We start from the raw sequence: 23,575 nt of genomic DNA on the forward strand, positions 1-23,575 counted from the left end.
GTGCCATAACATTTTGAGGGGGGCTGTAGTCATACCTGGTTAACTTAGGTAGACGCACATAGTGGTTCGGATACTACCTTAAACCCGAATTGCTTATCTGTGCATAAAATTGACTTAAAACACAACCCAAACACTCAAAGTTTATGTACCATGCATGTCCAGAATGAAAATTGTTAATTATTCTATGCACAGTATAAGAACGAAGCTTATATACCATGCATGTCCAGAATGAAAATTGTTAATTATTCTATTCACGGTATAAGAACGAAGCTTATATACCATGCATGTCCAGAATGAAAATTGTTAATTATTCTATTCACGGTATAAGAACGAAGCTTATATACCATGCATGTCCAGAATGAAAATTGTTAATTATTCTATTCACGGTATAAGAACGAAGTCAAAATACACAAATGCAGTGGTGTGTGATCAAACTTATTGGTTATTGGAAAGGCGTGAGAAAATAGTGCATGAGATAAAGCCAAATCACTCAACGTTCTATGTGTGACCTGATCTAGGATCAAGGTATTCATGGGCAAAATAACACGAGAACTAATAAATAGGCAAGGAACTATTTTTTCAAAAGTCACATGGTTTTGTTACTTCGTTCTCACAGTGGACGGGGAATAGTTGGGGGAGTGTTTATCTTGATGACAGAAGATCCGTGGATCATATGAAAAATTTATCAGTTTTTTATTTGGTTTTTTGTTGCATTTTTCTTCATTTTTAAGGTCCATTTTTCTCCTCCTCTATTGTTTCGTGAATTTTAAATGCAATTACATATTTAAATTTCCTGACTTGCTCCTCTTAGCAAATTCGCAATCAGTAGAAAATACGGTCTGTGGAAGATCACAATATTATTCTTAATTAAGATGTTTGGCAGTGGATTAAAATACTTTGTGTCAAGCCTACTTTGAGGTTCCTTTGCTGTACACTATTATCTTTAAACTGGGGTTTTAAAGTTAAATTAGTCACAATACATTTTTTGAAAAAATAGATATTCTGATGTACCGGAATCACAACATTATTTTCAGATACTGGCCGACTACAGTATGGTGGAAGGTCCACTCTGAAAGGAGGTGAATGACATATACAGAAAAATCTATACGTTATATTTAACCTTCAAGTAAAAATAAAGAAAACAGCACTTGCATTTTTGCCCTTTGGTACGGTTGTTTAAAACACAAAACAACTGGTTTCATCGAATTTTTTAATACTCTCTTGTAATTTATAAAAGAAAAATAAAGGTTTCATTTGAAGAACGAAAATTATTTTTGGCTCATTTTTTACCATTTTTAGGTCATCTATCAATAATTCTAAGGCCATTCTAAAGGACATTTTTTTAGTTCATCAACTTCCGAGCTATAGAGATCACGAACTCTGCAACACCAAAAACACTGGCTTACCTCCAGCAGTTTCATTCCGTGGTGGGTACGTCGCCAGTGGATCAACTTGCGCTGCAAGACTGGCACCATTTCTGCACCTTCCCTGCGGTTCTCAGTTTGACGAGCAGCCCATTACCAACTGCAGCCCTCTTTTTTCTCTCTCAACATACTCGCTCCGCACCCCTTCCCCTTCACTCTCGTCGCCGCATGTTGCAACCAGCACGCCACTAAATAACCAGCGGCTGTCCTCTCTGGTGACGTACCAGACGACAGTCAATGGACAGATCAGAGAAAATGAAAAAGGGGCATGCCCCACAAAAATTCCACAATTAAGCCAATAAGAGTCACTCCAGATTCCACACAATAACACCATGGATGCAGTGGCACCATCACCACTGTCACCCTTAACAGCATTTGTTAGAAATTTTCAAAAATAGAAAAGACGATACTCACAAAACAGAAGCACAGAAGGGAAGAGACGGCGAGAGAGAAAGGGTGAGAGAAAGAGCATGATGCAAAGAAAATCATAGAGCAATGTAGAGAAGAGCACCAGAAAGAAAGAGAAAGAGAAACGAGGGAGAAAATAAAGAATATAAAGAATAAGAGAAAAGGGAACGAGAGAAAGAAAGGAAAAAAGGGTGAGAAAGGGAGTGAAGGAGAGAAAGGAAGATAGTGAGACACGATGATAAAGAAAATATGAGAGGAGAGAGGGATAGAGATAAAAAAGTGAAACACAGAGAGAGAGAGAGAGAGAGAGAGAGAGAGAGAGAGAGAGAGAGAGAGAGAGAGAGAGAGAGAGAGAGAGAGAGAACATGGCAAAATAAAGAAAAAGAGAGGGCGTTAGGAAAAGACGGAAAGAAAGAGAGAGATATACTGTAGTGAGGGAGAGAGGCGAGAGAAAAGGAGACAACGATAGAGAAAGGAAAAGTGTAAATGACAAAAAGAGAGTTAGAAAGAGACGAAAGGAGAGAGGGCACAGAAAGGTAGATAGTGGGCAAGAAAAAATAGGGTGATTTCTTGATTGATTGATTGAGTTGGTGATTTTAGTCCACTTTATGCACAGTAAGGATAATTGGAATTGGACCTACAGTTTAAAGTGGGATCCAAACCACTATATGCCTCCACAGAGTATCGAACCCGGGACCCCTTGATTACAAGATGACGACGAAAAATAGGGTGAAAGAGAGAGGAAGATAGTGAGCAACCGTGATAAAGATAATATGTAAGAGAGGGGATAGATGCAGAAAAAGAGAGAAACGGAGAGAAGTGAGAGGAAAATATAAAAAAGAAGGAAAGAGAAAGCGATATGAAGACGGAAATGAAGAGAGAAAGGGTGTAGTGAGAGACGGGGGGGGGGGGGGGGAATATCTTAACTGCAATGACAAGAGCAGAAGCCCAGCTGAAAATATTTCCTCCATCAACTAACTGTGAAGGAGAATTAGCTTTATTCACAATATAAGAACATTTTGACAGACAGAACTCAATTTATAACGAAACATTGAGAAAAAAATACCCAGTGTTTAGTTATAATGTTAACTCAAATTGATAATCCACTTCAGTGACAAAGTCTCTTGAGTGATACACTCACGATATTGCCAGGGCCTCCCAATGGCGCAGTGGAGATGTCGTCTCACTGAAAGCAAGTGGTCCTGGCGTCGATACCCGGTGGAGGCACATTGTGGTTCGGATCCCACTTTGAATTGTAGATCCAGTCCCGACTACGCTTGTGTGGGCATAAAGTGGACTTCGAACAAAAAAACAACTCAACCCTACGTTTTCGTTACTGTAGGTTCACCGTTACAGACTTGACGTGGGCATTGATATTACTTTCCGAATATTCATTTAAGGATTTCATCCAATGACCAGTCATCTTCGCCATTGTTAATAATAGTAGCAAAAAGGGAAAGCTAAACAAGAAAAATGCATTACAATTCAAATCAATAACTTCATGTTCGCTGCCTATATTGGTTCCTGTTTTCATCATTGGGAGTTGATTGATTGATAGGGCGATTTGTTAAGTCAACTTTATGCACAGAAGGCTAATCAGGACTGGACCTACAGTATAAAGTGAGATCAGAGCCACTGTGCCATGTGTTTCCACATATATAGAACCTGGGACCCCTTGATTACAAAGTGGTAACGTCGTCGTCTTGTAATCCAGTTGTCCCGGGTTTGATACCCGGTGCCGGTGGAGGCACATGGCACAGTGGTTCGGATTTCACTTTAAACAACTGTAGGTCCAGTTCCGATTAGCCTTTCAGTTCATAAAGTGGACTTAAAGCAAACAATTCAATCAAATCAACCCTTGATTTCAAGGCGACGACGTTACCACTATGACATCGGGAGAATTATCTTTGGGTAGTAGGAGACAATTTGCTTCCATATTTTAAATGGATGATTGCAAAACAACAGCCTTGACTGCTGAGCTACCAAGAATAACTAAAACGAACGGTGCCATTAATAGTGCTCGGAAGTTGATGTCAAATCACCTTTATTTCTAAGCCTTGAAAACAATATTAAACCTGATATCAGACCGTTTCCCTTCGGTTGGAACCAGAAAACATTATTTGTATTTTGCATTTTTTTGCAGTTTTCTGCACTTCTTCTGCATTTATGTCATTTTTTAATATTTGTTTTACGTTTTTATTGCATTTTCTTCAATTTGAGGCTTTTCCGCCCTCCCTTGTTGTTTCGTAAATTTCCTAGCATAACTTAAATATTCAAATTTCCTGACATGATCCTTTAGGCAAGTTCGACATTAATCGAAAATACTGTCATTTATGGTGGTAAATTCATTTTTCTTCCAGCGAACTTAAAATACTTTGTGCGAAGCTTACTTTAAGGTTCCCTTTGTGGCCTCTATTATCGCTTTAATCCTTCGTTTTAAAGTAAAATTATTATTTTAAAATATATACACAATCTTTTGTGCGCGAAACATAACGGTATTTTTTTTAGATGCTGGCCGACTTCTGTATCATGGAAGATTCACTCTGAAATAAGATGAATGACTTATGCACAAAAACCTTACGGTGTATTTTTTATGACCTTGAACAAAAATAAAGAAAACTGCATTAGCACTTAATTACTTTTATCCATTTCCTTCAGTACTTTAAACCACAAAACAACGGGTTTTTTATCGAGCTATTCAACTACTATTTTGTAATTTATGAAAAATTAAGCTTTCATTTTCAGTGAGAATAATTTTTAGGTCATTTTTAAAGAATTTTAAGGTCACTCTACATGTCATTTTTTGACATTTTTTAGGTCATCAACTTTCGAGCCCTAGTCATTAATCTACCTTCTGACAGATGACAAACGCTGCATGATTGTCAACGAGAGGTGCGTTTCCAGTGAAAGCAATAGGCAGGGCAATTTTCTGATTCTCTGTAACTGTCAATTCGATCTCTAATTACCTATTAATTGAATTTCCGGATGCTGCTCGGAGGGCTTCATTTAAAACGATCTGTTCAGCATTCATCTGCGCGGATATTCTCCCAAATACGTTATCTGTTTACAAAGGTAAATTCACTCTATATACGTATAACGAAGCCAATAATGGTTTAATGGGTATTTGAACTCTATATTTGCACACGTGACTAAAGATATGTTGTTGATTTAGTGCTTATGTTTGTTTCTGAGATCATTTATATTCTTCTCGCTGAGTAATTTCTGCTTGATTTTTTTATACGCTGCGAGTGTTGATCTCTGATTGAATTTGTTCACTTCTTTAACACACAAAACATCGTGAGATATGTCGAATTTTTATTAACATGTATTTTGGAGGTTGTCGCCGTTACATTACGAAGTAATTACTTACATATCTGTATTTTGTTCCTTTTTACTTGTTGTGGTGGAAACAGAAAGGAACAAATCCCTTTGGTGTTGATGCTTAAATGGCGTTGATTATCACCATCTTTGGTATCTTGTTACACCATTTGCTGTCAAACCTCATCAAGTATGGAAAACTTTAACACTTGAATAGGTGTTGTGTTACACCAATTAGGATGTTGCACTGCTTTTGGTGGCAATCGAGTTGCATAATTTTTAATGTTTCAATTTGGTTAATCCAATCGATACGGATGAATGGTGATTGGAGGAAATCCACAAATAAATATTCGAACCTGGAAACTTCAATGTCAAGACTGAGAGTCGAACACTCAACTCGCTCTGCCACAAAGATTGTAACGCACTTGTTGATTAAATCAATTACTTGTCTTGCAGCAACTTCAAGAAAAAACATTTTTTATCGTTGTCATTTTTTGCAACAGATATCGTAAAGAATGCAAGATTTTATTTACACAAAAAAAATCGCGGCTGTGCGGTCTAAGGCGTCATGCTTTGGGCTCCGGCTACGGGAAGCGCGCAGGTTCAAGTCTCCTGGGGGAGGCGTAACTACTTTTCTCCTCAAATTTCAGCCTGTGAATGGGACCGGTGGACACCCACGGAAACCGTTCACGGAAACCTACAACAACTGGAGGTTCGTCGTGCTGACCACCTTTCATCCCGTAACTGGTTAAATGATCTTCTCCCTCGGCAGGTGGAAGTGAGGCCGGTAGTTCCTTAGGTAGGCCCTGGCTTTCAAGGGCTGTTGCTCCACGGGTTAGTTAGATTTGCGTTCACAATTTCGGTTTCGTTCCAACTTTCACGTTCGTTGTAAAGTGCATACATTGCTTATATTGACTGATCTCGATCTTGACCTATTGGAGGAGGAGAGGTTTTGCTTTTCATGGGCCATTGATACCATCATTACTTGCTTTCTCGTGGCGGTATTTCATTTTCTCCAAGAGTGCGACTTGGTACAAGTTGGATTTGGATATAGCGCCCAGAATTACTCCAGAATGTGATAAAATCCTCTAGGCGTACCACAATTTCAGCTTCAGTCACCTTCCACCAGATTGTGAACCTCCGTCCCAGGATCCAACACCATAGCAGAAATAACCCCTAGCTTTTTGTACTAAAATTTCGTAGCTCTTTCAGCCCTCTTGAAGGGAAAGGGCAGGATTTGCTCTTGCGCTCTCCCTCAAAACACGATACACTGATTGAACTGGGATTGGTGCTTTGCTCCTCTGAGGTCATCCTTTCTTGCTTCTCGTCCTCTTTCCATTCTGCTTTCCTCCTTCTTTCGCTTCGCCCAGAGGACCTTAGAATATACGACGCTGGTCTCGAAGCCTTTCCTTGCGGTCAGTGAGCGATCCGCCCTGCGGTGCCCCCGCTGCAGAATCACGTCTCCCGGGAGATGGACCGCACCTCCATCACACTCCCCCAAGATCCTGGCACAAAAAGGCCAGAGTTCGGCAGGAGAATCCATTTCGGCGTCATCGAACGCCACTCGCTGGTTTTCTCGGCGTGAGATCGCCTCGCCTAGGATAGAGGTTACTTAATCAATGGAAATATTCTATTGGAAATTGAAGTCCAGAGCGTTGGTTAGGTTTTTAAGGATAATTTGCTTAAGGTCTTCCCCGGTTCTTCCGTTCTTCTGCTTTTCTTGCGCAACGTGGATGCAGTTACTTTTCATTTGGCAGACACAGGAGTTGTTCTATGTACAATTTTCAACAACAGTTCAGGCAGGACCAGAACTCGAATCCGCGGATCCCTGGCTTACCGTTCAGTTGCTATTCTATCAACTGAGCTACTGAGCCAGTCCTGATTTCGCCTGTGAGCCCAATCGTAAGGCAATTTACAATTCTAGCAAGGGATAAACTACGCAATGTCTACGTCATCAATGTTTCATAGTCAACAGAACCTGTTGCGGTGGCAATTACGGAGACAATTTCACACAGGTAAAACAGCGATAGCCAAGATGGGGTGAAACCAAGGCGGGCAAGGTAGCTCATTTGGTTCAAATCCTGGTCCAGCCTGCATTTTTTTTCAAAATTTATACTTAATGCATCCGGTTGCAGAACTGGAGATGCGAATTTGGGTCCACAGACAACCTTTCTCATGCTCCGAGGAAGAACCGTTCATCTAACAGTAAAATAAGCATTTTCAATACTGCATCGCTTCAACTACTAATGGTTAAAATGAATGCACGAATTACAATTTCTTCGATATTCACTTGGAAAACGACATGTCTACAAATCTGAATGTACATCTATCGGCCATTCGAATGTTCTGATTTATTTATTTGACTTCGCTTTTCTGCCACGTTCGGATAATCGAGGAGATGAGGATTAAAGTTGGTAAGATTTAGTGACAACCACGTATGGACAGAACACAATGCAATCCTCACAGAGGATTATACTGTCTACTAGTTCAGGCATCAGAGTTTCGTTAGTCTGCAAAATGCAGTCCAGGATATTGTACGTGAAAGAATGGTTGACATTTACGAGGTGTCTTGAGAAAGGGTCACCAGTTACACCTTACGAATATCCTGAAATGAACAACTGCGGACACCTTGAGAGAAATCTGAGAGTCTGAATGCGAGTTTAGAACTAAGAAAAGCACATGTGCATTTTTCACTCTTTTTAGTAACACAGGCCTGCATTTTTTAACTTCATGGCTGCGGTTTGGAACATTATGGATGATATTTACTAATTCGACCACGCTGAGTTCGAAAATGACATCCTTTTCTCTCCATTGCATAAGGTTTCTTCACAATAATCATCATAATCATGAAGTTGAGTATAAGGTTAATGTCAATGCTGATAAGCAGGATTGTTGAAGGTCCAGGAATTTTAAATAAATTCAATTCCGGTCCAGGAGAGAAAATGAGCAAGCGTAAATGGGTTCTGGACCGTAAATAACCTTTTTATCTGGAAAGTATTTCAATTCGGTACAGGAACCTTTTCTCTGAATCAATTTAAATACGGTCCAGGAACCTTTTTTCCGGATGAATTTAAATTCGGTCCGGAAACCTTTATTCCACGTTCAATTTCAATAGGTCCAGGAACTTTTTTCCCGAATCAGTTTAAAGAGGGTGCAAGTTCCGTATTGAAATGAAACAAAACACAACTTGGATCGATTACGGACCTGACGATAAACAATTATCCACTTGTGAGCATGAAAGACTAATCCAGGTGCTGGCTGTCTCGAGAATCTAAGGTACAAGGTAGAGATGGGTGAAACACAAACGCTGCAGTCACGTTACCACTCTCCATTTAGCCCCATTCTCTCGCGCGTGTTCCTTCACTTGGTTGTAGCAAGTTTTTGTTTTTCTACATTTCCACCGACAGGAGGCAAATTCAGTAAAGGAACTTTCTTTTATCCCTTTCATATATCTTTACAATAATTAATGTGACGAAGAATGGACTTTTGTATGGTGCATTAAATAAATAAAATGGATGTCCAATGTCGCAGCAGGAGTTTTGCCAGAATGGTGTTCCGGTGCATTCCGGCTCACTTTAAACGCTGCTTCCCTCCAAAAAAGGAAAAAGTTTAATTCGCGTGCTGCAACCACGTAGTTATTCGAGGAATAAATATCAAACTGCCCTGAACATAGTTTTCTTCTACAATTTAAGAAATGTTTTGTACATTACAAGATCATTTCTAATAAGCCTATTTCTTTCACGTAATGTAATTGTAATGTAATTCATCTCCTGTGCCACCTCATTCCATTGCACATCAATGTTGTCCTTATTATTGTACCCATAACTTTGACCACACTGTTAATCTTACATATATATGTGCTGCCAAACAATACAGTGATGAGTCACGCAAGTGGTGTGCTGAGAAGAAAGGATTCGCGCATGCGCAGAACGTTTTGTCGCATCGTGCTCCTCCGAGACCACATTCCCGGGACCTGCACTGTTTTGTCGCAAGCTGTCGCATCGTGACTCGAGGCAAATGTTTCGTCCGGTGTGCGACGGCTCATTAGAACCCCATGTTAAACATTCCCTCGAGTTTGTTTGCAACAAAATGACTCGTCGTGTCGGATCCGGTGTGCGCCTTGCCTAACTCTTCGACAAGGGAGTTTTTTTAAACTGGCCCACGAGAAAACAACAGCGTTATTATTAATTCCCTGTGCTACGCTTTCTACAACAGCAGCGTGACATTCCAATGTAAAATCAGCAAATGTAAACGAGTTCTAGACAGTGTATAACCTTTTCATATTTAAAGCATTTCAATTAGATCCAGGAAACTTTTTTCCGGATCAATTTAAATACGGTCCAGGAACATTTTTTCAATATAACAATACGCAACTTGGACCAAATTTAAATTGTGCGAGAAAAAAGGTTCCGGTACTTCAGCGGAACCCAATGGAACCCAGTAAGAAACACACAGGTAGCACACACTGAAGTTACATTTAGTTGCCAGAATCTCAGGAAGTGCCAATACAATAGTCACAGTCATCATCATTATCATCATCATTACTATACCTGTTCTCTTTCATATTAGGACTTGTTCACATAATAACCTGTGTAAGTGTTCAGTTTGAGAGAAATGCTTCTTTCACGGAAAAGCATACAGTTGAAGATGTTGGAATGTTTCTTATAAAGTATGTTTAGTTCTCTTACAGCAAATTACACCAAAAAGCATCATTGGAAGCAGATAGACATTACATTACAACATATGCACCACATTACAAATAATTGCATTATGTTACTGAGTACATTACAAACTATACAACACCATATTAATTACATTTGATATTATGTTAATAAGATGTGATAAAGTGAGTGAGTGATTGAGCTTATTTTAAAGTCCACGTTATGTACAGATAGGCTAATCGACACTGGACCTACAGTTTAAAGTAGGATACCAACTATTAATGAGCCTCCATATGATGGGAAATTCAAAAATCGCAGTTCACTTGTCAGGCACGTTGCAAGTCAGCAGTACACTTCAGTAAAGAGCCCTTTTGGTTTGGGAGAATCTTTCAGCCTTGATTAACTTTCTTATATCTGTGACTAAAATACAACTTCTATCACCTTGGCGAAGGATACTTTGTGAAATCTTTTGAAGAGATAATGGGAACATTCACCAGGTCACTACCAATGATGTCAGCCCTGCTTCTGAAATTCCTGACATAGCATCAGGAAAACAGTGTTGCTACACCTACACACTTACAACAACAAAACACAATACATTGTAGACAAGACAAAGTGAATGTACGTGCACTACATATTAATGACGTGGTAGCTGTAGAGCAAGAACTATGCGTGAAGGAATAAAATGGGTATCATTCTCGTGTTCATCACCATGGATATAGGCCTACTAAAAGAACAACCATGACTTCTCAAAACCCTGAAACGTGCAGGACTGTGATTGAAAAGGAAAAGTAAAGACCTCAAGGTAAAAGTTTACTCCTTTCAGCTTTTGTTAGGAGGGAATGAAACATAAATATTATAGTTTTCTTCAAGGGAAGAAGGCAAATATATTCTTGCTCCTGTGCTATCTGTAATGAGGTAAAAAGGATGACAGGATTCCTATCTTACTTTTATTGATTCGAGATACCAGAAAAATGAAAATGCCTTTCCACTCACTTGTTTTAACGACGTTAGAAGAAGAGAATAAAAAGCTATATTTTATGTTTTTAGTTAATATTGAGGAATATTAGCAGTTTACGTTGGCTGTTATTTAAAACGCACAATCTTTACTTAGCTAAAACTGAAAATATTCAACTTTCTTTTAGATGCAAAATACGAAGAAGAGTCAATTTCATGTTGACTGAAGAAGTTTTATTTTCATCTTGTGCTTGGTTGGAGAAGCAAAAGGAGTAGTTATATTTCTCTGCCTCTGTGTAAGGTGAGGGCTAATGAAATATCTAAAGAAAATGTTTGCTAGTGATGGAGAAATATTATTTTGAAGAGACTGTAATCACGCAAAAGGAAAGCATAGTGGCATGGAGGAAAGTAGTTGTAGCCAGAATGGATGAAAAGACACTACAAAGGATAGACAGTCTCCAGTAGTAAGATGTGGAGGTGCCCAGGAAGTTAGAACCATAACGGTGTACGTACATGACACTATATGCAGCGTGTCCGTACAGCTTGTTTACAACTTCACACCCCAATAACATGATAACGTCATCGCCTTGTAATCAAGGGGCTATGGGCGTGGAGGCACATCGCACTTTAAGCTCTAGGTCAAGTCCTGATTAGCCTATCTGTGCATGATAAAACAAACTCACATCCATACCCGATAACATGCATTTCAATTGACATACAAAAGCATACTGCGGTTCACATGATCCACCAACACCCATTTTTTTCAGCCAGAGGACGCACCACCACATAGTGCCAAGATTGTGAGAGATGAATTACATAGCTATCTATACCTAAATGCATTGTAACATTCTCTAATATTTATTCTACTATTTACTTGTATACACTGGCACACATAAAATGCATTGTAATGTTAAGTGATGCTTTTGCATGAAAATGTATGACATTCTTTCTTTTTTGATTGATTGATTTTTTTTATTTTACTTCCCTTTTCTGACAATTTTGGCTAATGGCGAAGGTGAAGATGAGGACAAATAAAAATAAATGATTTAATCTCAAAGTAACGGTAATGAAGGACAGCGCATAAATTGACGGAAGCAGCACGGAGATTGACGTGGGTGTGTACTAAATGAAGTGCAAATCCTTCAGAAACTCTATGACACTGGCGCAAGGCAGTTTACCTCTACGTACCACCAATATGGGCAATAACTTGGCACTCTATTTTCAATAGAACATCTGGATCAGAACCCAGGGCTAGGCGGTGAACTATGTCAGATTTCTTTATTATGTCTTTCAGTAGGATGTAGCCTGAAAGATGGCATCTACGAAGGATCTCCAAGTTTCCCTCATAACCTTTCAGAAGAACACGGCTGAAACCCATCTCAGACTCGAAGATGGACCCTTTTGCGAAGTTCTGAGAGTTTTTCAGCAACTGACGATGCTTCCACGCACCTTAATGGCAGATGTGACGTCACATGTCTGCAATCCGATCCCAGGAGTTCACGTGGGATTCTTCACCGCTTGCGATGTTCCGAGATGTTGATCTATCGGTGAAGAATGAATAAGAGGGCGATTGCCCATCTGTCTTCCTTTTCAACAAGGGAACCAATGGAAGGAAGACGAGGGGGACAAAGGGGGAAGGAAGCGTGCAAGGAAGGGAAAATCGCTTAGATTGATTTCCTCGTAACAGCTTCTGACATCTGGCGTCTAACTGAAGAAACTCACCCAAGGAAGTTTTCGCGAGAGAAAGTAACAGAAAAAGAACTGGAAGGTAACGAGAGGGTGGAAAGAAAAGAAAAAAAGCATCCCTTCGCTTGCGAACTAACTTCTCATTTACTGCAAGCAGGGGCAAAGCCTCCATATTACGTCTTCCGTCACAACTCGTTCACTTACGGGCCGATGTTCTTCTTTTATTTGTTGCTGCCTCCCCCCTCTTTTTTCTTCCCTTACGTTCCAGAAGTTCCAGACCTGTCGACCACTTCCAGTCCCATGATGGATTGCCTAATCATGCATGGAACGGAAGTTCAGTGGGCAAGCAGCCCATGGAATTTCCAGGATTATTTTTCTCTCCTACCCTGTGGGAGGGCGGAGATCCTTCGGGAACGTGAGGAAGCTGTAAGGGTCCAAGGTTTTATTTAAATGAACATTGATTGACTTTCTTATGCCGAGGAGTCGTATCTTTCCAGTATGTGAGGCAGACCGTATTAATGAGCGTATGTCTTCTGGCTGTCATAGGATTTGAACAGCAAGTCAATAATTCTAGCTATGCATGGCTACTAGAAGAGAACTTAAGAATATGAGAATGGAGAATTCCAAGACGGAATTGGAATAAGAAGATCGTGGTACAATAATGTAGGAATTGAGACTAGGATGTAAAAATAATTAGGAAAGAGGGAGAATGCAAGAAAGCCAAAGAGAAGATGGCCAGGTAAACCATGGTAAGTAAATGGAGAGTAAAATGAAAAAATAATTTGTTCTTGATAAAAGCCATCAAGTTAATACAGCAAGGACTCGACCCAGAGCATAGGTTAATATCACTACCACGAACAGATAACAAGCCGTAACACAATCTAATACTTTTTACGGGACACCCCCGTGACGTATCCAGGATTTCTCATTCCTCCTCTTCTCATTCTCCACTTCTCCTACTGCGATTCCAGTAAGACACCCTATCCCCATACGTCCTTAATCGGCTCGTATTTACTAATCTCCACACTCCTTACTAGAACTTTACTAATTCATGGTGATGAAAAACTTTTAACAGATAAAAGTTAACAACAAATAGAGGCTTTTAAACTTCCTACCACACCCAATTAGTAACTGTGTCAACTTTAAATTCCAAACTTTTTTAAAAAAAGTACCATTTCATACACTTTGCACTAGTATATTAGCCTTTCGATTAGTAACATTTCTCTCTAAATTTAAGTTCCTAATAATCAATAATTGTAGATCTAACACAATAACATTTGAACCATACTCATAGGCGGAGTTCTGGAGGGGCCAAGGGGGCCTGGCTACCCTAACTTAAAAAAAACTAAAAAAATAACACGTGATTAAGTTCATTTACTAAATTTTTGTTATGAAGCCATGTCGCAAATCTTGACGTTTGGCATGATGGCATGTGCGGTAATTGCGCCGCAATAGCGGGTCTTAGACGATTTGATTAATGTGTACAGTTTGAAGAAATAAAAACGTAAAATGACTTTGTCTTGAGTCAATAGTTATTGCTGAGGCATCAAAAGAACTTTTCAATTTAATTTTTCTAAACTTCCTGAAGCTTACTATTGTACCGTAATTTTTTTAAAGTAAAACGAGTACTGTATCAATAAAAAAATAATGAAATGCAAAATGCAATAAAGGTACTGTTTTGCTTGTTTTAAAACTGACAATCAATATACTAATTAATATTTGTTTGCTTAACCGAGGAAATTTAACATTTTCAAATCTAAAAGGCCTGGAACCCTCAGGTACATCATATGCTTCTCCCAGAGTCTGGCCCCCCTAAAGCAAAAGCTCAAACTACGCCCATGACCATACTTACACTTATATGTAAACCAATGATTAATCTGGTCTCCGAATAATCATTGCTTCATTTTCTGGTATGATATTAAATCATACCTATATGTAAATAAAATATAAATAAAGTATAAAGAACAAAGATAAACGGGGTAATCCCGCACTGACATTCCGGTGTAACCCCCCTTTTTGTATCTATTATATTTCTGTATGTACGGTTGCACAAATTTGCTGCACTTTAGCACAGACTTATTGCTGATCTACACACGAGGGTTACAGCAAAAGGCATGGCAACTGTATTTCTTCTCAAAGTTAAACGATGGTACCACAATAAGATCGTATGTCCCTAAGAACATGACACCCGTAGTATGTGGACACATCACTAGATAGCAGGGTGGTGAACGGTTATTGTACAGAGGGCAGTGGTAATTCATTGTTAAGTCAACCGTCGTGCCACGGCATGAACAGCGTTCGTGTATCAAAATAGCCGTTCTTCGGGAAATAAATGCCAGAAATGCCACTGGAAGCTGGTGGAAACTGTGGGAGAACAGTGTCATCCCGTAGTTTGCGTCTCTCTTGTTCCTGTGCTTTCAGACTTGTAAACACATGTGGCACGATGCTATCTTTAAGGATGTTTTCTCGCTTCCCTATCCCACAGTTGGTACACTAGGCCTGCACTGTTCATACATTCAACAATACCATACACTGCCCCCTTCCATTTGTATGTTTCGGATTTTCGTGCTGGTCCCGCATTCTCGCGAAAAAAAAAATGTTGCCATGACCTTTGCTGTAACCCTCGTATATTTTCAAGTTTGAGTTAGTGCCTGTATACCTCAAGAAGAATACGTCTTTGGGGTCCACGTGCAGTCACTTATGAGCCTCTGCGAAAGCCTTTCCACCAATCTGAGTGCGAACTGAGGTCAATGTCGAACTTTCTCCTTCATTAGTCAACTTGCTGCTGTGGTAAGCATGCACAGATATATTTAATTTTCATTTGCCGAGAAATTTCTTTATGTTTTAGGCTGACAGAGGGCAAGAAACCACCCCTCTTCACTGGTGTAAGTGTGTAGAGGAGGCGCCATCTTTAAAATGACCAAAATGGTGTTTTGAAGCTGGCTTGATCAGTGTTGCAGCCATGAGATCGTTTTGTAAATAACAGTTGAAACCTCAAGTAAATTTGAGCTGTCTGCCCTACAATTGTTATTGTCCTTTTAAAGTTTTCATTTCTTTTAACAAAAGAACTGGAAGAGGGGGGATAATAGTTTGGAAAAAGAGGGCATAGATTAAGGCCACGGAAGAAATGACAGGATACTTAGGTCTAGAATAATTGACTGTAATAGAGTACTGGATATTAATCGCACATGGACAGCAGAAATAATGATAAATTGAGTTGTAACTGACAATGCAAGACCTATTGCAGTCTATTGATAGTTTAAATGTGTATACATTTTCCATTGTTCTATGAACAGCAAAGTCAAATCCAAAGTTTGTATTACCTGCGTGAAAAATCGTGGTTGCTAAAACTTTTCATAGGAAAGCCTAAAGAATGAAGTAGGGGAAGGCCAGAGAAATGATGGGTGGAAGACGTAGATGAGATTGAAAGGATGGCGAAAGATCAGAATAAGTGAAAAAATATTGTTTTGGAGATAGGGCAATTAAAATTTTGTTGATTTCTACCACTGAAGTTACCTGTGAGAGACTAGTAATGTTAACTCTACAATCCACTGTTAATATTGTACTGATTGCTTATGCTATTTCACGGTGCAAATGTAAAACCAAAAGATGTGGATGTGAGTTTACTATCGACCGTTCATCACTTTCCATTTTCAGTTATCACCGAAAATAACAGTCGAAACCATTATCGGAGTCAATAGATCCACTTCACTAATTCCATAATGAGCAGATCAACCGTAAAAACGAAATGCCCACTAAAAAATTAACAGATTCGCATATTGAGGACTGGATGTATAACCAAGCATATTACTCTCGTTGCGGGGCGGTGCGGCGAGATAAATATGTAACTGTTTGCCAAGAGTCAAATTTTATATGCAGAAACAAATCACTGGCGGATCGGTAACGGTTTCGAGTACGTCTTACTACGTCACGATAAATCATTCGTGTCGTCAAATCGCGAATGGAAACAGTTTCTATTCGAGAGGGGGGCGGAATGATGACGGTACACAGGAAATTTATAGAAAAAAGGTGAGAGGAATTGCCATTATTGGCGGTCTGGCTCTGATGTTTCGCGAAAAGCAAATATACACGGCTGCATAATTCCCAAAACCCAGAGAGGAGGAGTGGCGACACTGCTTGGCCAATTTATTTGCTCAGAAAATAGAGTGATGTTATTAATAGCCCCCTTCATGCATGGCTGCCTGCAAAATCAGGCACGCATTCAAACTGTCGATACGAGAGGTGGGTTATTATTGGTTCGGTGCGGAGGAGGGGGTGAAGGGTGCATGTTCCACCTTTTGGGATCGAGGAATTTACAGAAGGGTTATTAATAGGGGAGATTCGGTGGTCCATGACCACCTCCAGCATCCTAATTAATTGTAAAATGACGGCGAAGCCCCCTAACCAAATTTGAACAAGAAGGTGCCCATTTTGTCTGCACTGCGGGGTAATTTGTTATATCTATTCATATGCCGACTGCAGTTGAAGAACAGTCTCCTACTAGTGCGAGGCATCAGAAGAGTAATTGGGGTGTTATAATCGGCAATAACGCATGGCCGTGTCCTAGGCAATATGAGAAAAAGTCTAATCGGGACTGGAGTTACCGTTTTAGATGTGTCTGGAATCTCGCTCGTGAGCACGGCATCCTTAATTACACGGCGCGATACCAGTAACCAATAAGCTATGAGGGAGACCTCCTGTGGCTTACTGCAGCGGTACTCAATGTTTTCAAATTGCCGAACCCTTTTCACCCATAGACAAGGTCGAGGAGATTCGACATTTTTTTCTATGCCCGTCAGAGCACCGTTTGCACTACGTTCTGGAGTGGTCATGTGGTGCGTGCTATCTAATCAAATGAACTCTTAAAGCAGCAGATAGGCATTTGTTGAATCTTCTGAACTTGAACACCGCTATTCGTCTGCTTGGTTCAACGTCATTTCCTTGTTCCAGCCTGACACCGGAATACACCTGCACTACACCTAGTGTCAAAAAGTGCAGCAAACTATACTGGACCTTATGAACATTGTATTTACATTACAAAGGTACTCCTGTATAGACCGGATAGAAAGAGAGAAAAAGGGAAGATCAGACCTAAAAAGAAACCTAGTTATTTCCCATACAGCACCAATCTCCCAGGGATATCCATTAGATATCCACAATGTCCAGATCGGATCCATGGATATTATGGATATCCATTGGATGTCCATTAGATATCCATTTCTGGATATACAATTCTGGATAACCTTGGGACGTATATTGGATATCCATACCTGGATATCTGAAACTCGACCAATTCTTGATATCTAATACACAGCCTAAACGTGTGTAAAACTGGCTGTCAGAAACATTGTCCAATTCCGAATATCTAATACGTCCCCAGATCTCTTCCAAAACTGGATATCCAAGACACATCCAATTCTAGATATCCAAAACATATCCCGATCTTGTCCAAAACGGGATGTCCAAAACAAGTTCAATTGTGGATATCCAACACATATCTAGATCTTGTCCAAAACGGGATATAAAACACATCCTATTCAGGATATCCAAAACATATTTAGATCTTGTCCAAAACGGTATATCCAAAATACCAAATTTTTGGATATCTAATACATGTCTAGAACTGATCCAGAATTTGTTATCCAACAATGAACATAAATAGAATGTGTTTCAAATATTTGAAAATGGTCATAGTATTCCCGTTGTGTATACTTTCTCATACTTTATCTTGGAAGTGATCCGGAAATGTTCAAACAAATCCATTTCTGGATATCATGTATGCGGACAAATGGATATCCAAGGGACGTCCAATGGATGTATATTGGATATCCAGAACGTCCGACCCAAATATCCAAGGATGTCTTTTGGACATTTGTGTGCTGTGTGGGCTGCAGTCGCAAGATGGCACTGGCAAAATGTATAAAAGAAACTAAAGATTTCGTAACACAAATAATGGTATATTTGATTATAAATATAATGAAAAATTGTGTTTTAACGCTTCGAAAGATGTGTGAATATTAAGCTAGAAGGATGAGAAAAAAATTTAAAGCAGTGAATAAAAGTGAATCTCCCATGGCCAACCCTTCTGATTCATCAGGAGCTATAGCCTGTTCATTACAAGTGCGTAGTTAATGATCGGTTAGTTCATTGAACTAGCCAACTTGACTGGTGCCTATTTTAAGAGGAAACAATAAAATTAACAACAAACATTGGTAATTGACTGTTGCATGCATGTTTTCATATCGAAATAATATCCAGATGAGATCCAAATGTACTATGTAGTCCAAAAATTGTACTTTTCGTGTCCATACAATATCCAAAGTATGTACAAAAATGTCTAAATCAATGCATAATGTACAGATTACGTCCCATTTGATGTCCAAAAAATGTCCAAAATGTCCAAAACATATCCATTTCTGGATATCTACGGGATATCACGTATGCGGACAAATGGATATCCAGTGGATGTCTTTTTGACATTCCTGAATATGTATTGGATATTCAGAACTTTGGACACAAATATCCAAAAGGTATCTCTTGGATATTACGTGTGAGGACGAATGGATATCCAGCAGATATCCAGTGGATGTCTTTTGGACCTTCCCGGGTATATATTGGATATCCAGAACTTCCACCACAAATATCCAAAAGATATCCAGTGGATTTGTGTGCTGTGTGGGTTCTTGATCATTATATTGCTGGCATCATGACCAACCTGACCACATTGAGTGCATTTGGAGAAAAAATGCAAGTTTTGTCACTCATCTTGAATCAGTTTCTATCTGCTCTTTCATATCTGAAGATTGTTCGGCATGAAGAAAAAAATAAAAAAGCTTGAGCTCCGAGCGAAGAACGCATCGTTTGATGTTCCATAGAGGTTGATACGATGTGTCCCCAAGCGATGCGTATTGACTGGTTCTGTCATCCCAGAACGATGTTTCTGCTTCTTTTCAAAGAGGACGACGAATACTAAAATGTCGAAAATCGAGATAAATCAGACATCGTTGATATCCAAAGGTAATCTGCCTGAAGGAACAAACTAACCTAGTAATGTTTCAAATTTTCCCCTAGGAATAGTGTAATACACTTTGATGTCAGCATATAGACAAACATGTTTTTAGTTTGTAACACAAGTGTACAGTTTGAAGTAGATAATACACTGTCGGATCCAGTATATATTTGATGATAAATACTAGAGTGCGCGTCAAATCTCCTGCACATGGCCTTGAACGGCGGAACAGCACCAGCGAATCACAGACGTGCGGCGTTGCCATGCTCTCCGTGACTAGGCGTTTCGCTCAATCACGCTGTCTCTTTTCCGTGTGAGATTTCGACATGGCACCGCTGCAGTGCGCTGCTATTGGCTATCGCCATATGCAGGAGATTTGACGCGCACTCTAGACATGTGTACGGCAGTTTCTTATCGAGTACAGAAAAGTCAACTTTCAGTGAATGTTGGACTAACAAGATATACGTATGTTCTAGAAGAAAAGCGAAATAAATCGCAGTACAACCGTAATTCTTTCTTCAAAATAGCTGCAGTCACAGCAGATTGTACTCAGTCCATGCGTGAAAATAAACATTATTTTTTTAATAAATTGGTTTATTTTACTTCGCTTTTGGCTAATTGCAAAGATGGTAATGATTGATGATATTGATGAATGGACACTCACAAACATCCATGACGAGGCTGGGATTCCAATCTGGGACCCCTGGCTTTGATTGGTTGATTGAGTTGGCGTTTTAAGTCCACTTTATGCACAGAAAGGCTAATCGGGATTGAACCTACATCTTAAAGTGCGATCCGAACCACTATGTGCTTCCAACGGGTATCGAACCCAGGACACCTTGATTACAATGCGACGGCGCTACCACTGCACCATCGGTGAAGCGAAACCGGGACCCTTGGCGTAGTAGCGCGATGTGCTAACCATTCTGCCACGTGGGCCGTCGAATATGAACATTCGTTGATGTACAAGGTTTTTGTTTTACCGAAATCGTAAATTAAACTATGCGATTCAACGAATAATCGGGCTATTATACGGTCCAGGAAAAATTGTGCTTGGTTCTTTTTTTCTTAATAATACCAAAATCTGGTCACCAGAAAAGAATTAAACTGGACCTGTTCCAAAATGACCAGTACTATCCTATGAAAATAAGAAAATTGTCTAACTTCTTTCTTATTGGGTGTAGAATAACAGCATCATTTGTGTCTAATTTGTGGGTGAAAGGTTCATGTAATTCTTAGGTGCTTGTACAGTAAAACCTCGTTAATCCGGACTAATGGGGGGGGGATAAGTTGACCTGTTTAATGAAAGTCCGGATTAACTGAAATAATCTAAAATAACAGTAGAAAGTGCATTAAAACTCCATTTATAGCAACAAAACACGTTTATCATGGTGTATTTATAGGGTATAGGCCTAAGTACACTATACAGTACAGTGTAAAGTCTGCGGGAAACAGAATTTCATCAGTAGCTGACTGCCTTTTCTTTGGGAAGTTCTCTTGTTGACTTCTAGCCACATTTAAAACCTTGCATTTTTTTTTTTTTTTTTGCCTTTTGCCTGTCCGGATTAAGCGAAGTCCCGTTTATCGTGCTCTGGATTAACGAAGTTTTACTGTATATTGAAATTCGACTACTCAGGTCCTCAAATCGAGTGATTAGAATTACTCATCCTCATCTTCACATCTTCACCATTAGTTAAAAGTAACAGAAAAGCGAATCAAAAGAGACCAAAATAAAGTGTCACTTTTCTGCCGTTTGGTTCTATTCGCGACGATGAGGATGGGTGATGAATAGATGAAATTGATGAAGTTACGTTCACAAAGACCTACCATGCCCAGGGCGGGACTCGAATCTATGATCCTCGAGATCGTAAGTCGATCACTTGCTCGGCCACGAAGCTGCCGAAGTAGATATAGTTTTGTGTGTTTTAAGTCCACTTCATGCACAGATAAGTTAATCGGAACTGGATCTACAGTTTGAAGTGGGATCCAAATCCCTATGTGCCTCCATCGGGTATCTAACCCGTGAACCCTTGATTACAAGGCAACGACGTTACCACTACGCCAACGGGGAGGCCCAAGTAGATAGAGAAACGAAGAAAAGTGGGAAATAAAATAAAGAGGTGGAGAAGCAGAGGAGCAAAGGGAAAGAAAGATAGAAGGAGAAAAGGTCGAATGAAAGAATTTCAGCAGAAATGACGATCGAAGGATTCCGAAAATATTTTGTCCATCCTTGAAACCACCCTAACGAAATTATCCGAAGACGCGACTGTAGTTAATTCGCTAGAAACTGGTTAAGAAAAAAATGAAGCAACAGAACTGGCGGAACGAATCTACTTTTGGAACCATTCTGTGAAACAGAAGTTCTCTCCTCAATTCGAAACAACAGGAGAGTCGTTTGCCGGAATTAACACGCAGGAATGAGCAAGGTGAACAGAGAGAGAGAGATGTGCTTGAATAGAAACAACCCTGGAAATGAAATTGAGTGTACACGTAAAAAGAGAAGCAGAAAATTCCCCCTCCGAGATGCAAACGAAGAGGTTTTCCTCCTTCTTTACTCAATCGGACTTGAACGAAGACAAATCTTCAAAAGAAGGAGATTGAAATGGTAAATCAAAACGTCTCCCGTCCCTAAGTAATTGGTCTTAGGTGTCCTTTCTGCAACCAACGCAAGAGCCCTGTTAGAAAATATGAGGTAAAAGTTTGGAAGTTCTTTAGCCGAGCAACTCCTGTATAGGTTTTATTCAAAAACAGCTGTTTCAGCACCGTGAGTCCTCGTAACTAACTGGAACGCAGAAGTTTATTTGCATAGAACCTTTGCATTTGTCCTATCCTGGTTAAGTTTGTATTAATACAAAACGTCCTTACGCTCGGAGCTGGTTTAATATTTGTTGCGTCCTTGGATGTGAAGGATTGCAAGGCACACAAATGCCAACTTCTCTTGCACGTATAAAGTCATGGAAACTGCATGCTTGCAGGCAAGTGAGAGACTTTTACCAGATTTAGAACAACCTTCGTTCGTATCAAATATGTCGTCGTTATCTTGTAATCAAGGTGTCCCGGGTTCGATACACGATGGAGGCATGGTGGTGGATTAGGATTTCACTTTAAACTGTAGTACGAGGCCCGATTAACGTTCCTGTGTATAAAGTGGGAGATAAAACCAAAACTCCAACTCTTATCAGAGTTGTGTTTTACTTTGTTCATGACTATTAAAAAAATATTAAAAAAAACTCCTCAAGGAGTTTCATTCTCTGGCTTCACTTAGCTATTAAGGATTTTCGACCCAATACAGCTGACGTACACACAGGGACACCAACTTTTCAAAAACAATGGGTGGGCTCAAACACTTCAAATATAAGTTCACAAAAAATCGCATAAATGTAATGTCAACCATAAATGCATTCTAGATCAAATCTTCTGTACAAAATTATTCCTTTTCATTTTTCTTGTTTCTTCTTGTAATAAAAACAACAACAAGAACACGAGAATGGGTGGATTCGGACTCTAATGGCCCAAATAAGGTTGCGCAACTGCGTACACAACGATTTTAACAATCATTCCATATTGGCATCCTGTCAATGACAATCCGCAAGGTTTATTTTCATATCCTTGTATACACCAAAGAGTCTAAGCGCAACTATTCCTAGTTCCAAGTGACCCTGAAATGTGCTTCGTCGCGAATAGATCCAATAACTTCTTATTACACTGCTATAGAAGTTGTTGTTGAAGTTTTTCTTTAAAGTCCACCTTATGCAAGGCCAGGCTAATCGAGACTGGACGTACAGTATAAAGTGGGGACCGAACTACTATGTACCTTCACTGGGTATCTACCCCGGGGAGCCTTTAACGACGACGCTACCACTACGCCATCGGAGAGGCCTACACGGCTATATAGTTAACGTTGAGGTAGCTCTCATTGGGATTTCTTTAAATACCTCGTACAGTCAAAAGTAAAATTGAGTTCTAGATACAAAAAAAAATATATTTATGCTTTCTGTACTAGGAGTACTAGACACAGCTACGGCTGTGACGTTTGAAGCAAGCATGCTATATATATGCTACTTATACAGTTCAAATCTTCCTTCCAGTCCGTTTTAAGATCTCTTTTTTAC

This window comes from Lepisma saccharinum, chromosome 3 (genome assembly GCF_977018435.1).
Source record: "Lepisma saccharinum chromosome 3, izLepSacc3.1, whole genome shotgun sequence".
In the NCBI taxonomy this organism is placed as follows: Eukaryota; Metazoa; Arthropoda; class Insecta; order Zygentoma; family Lepismatidae; genus Lepisma; species Lepisma saccharinum.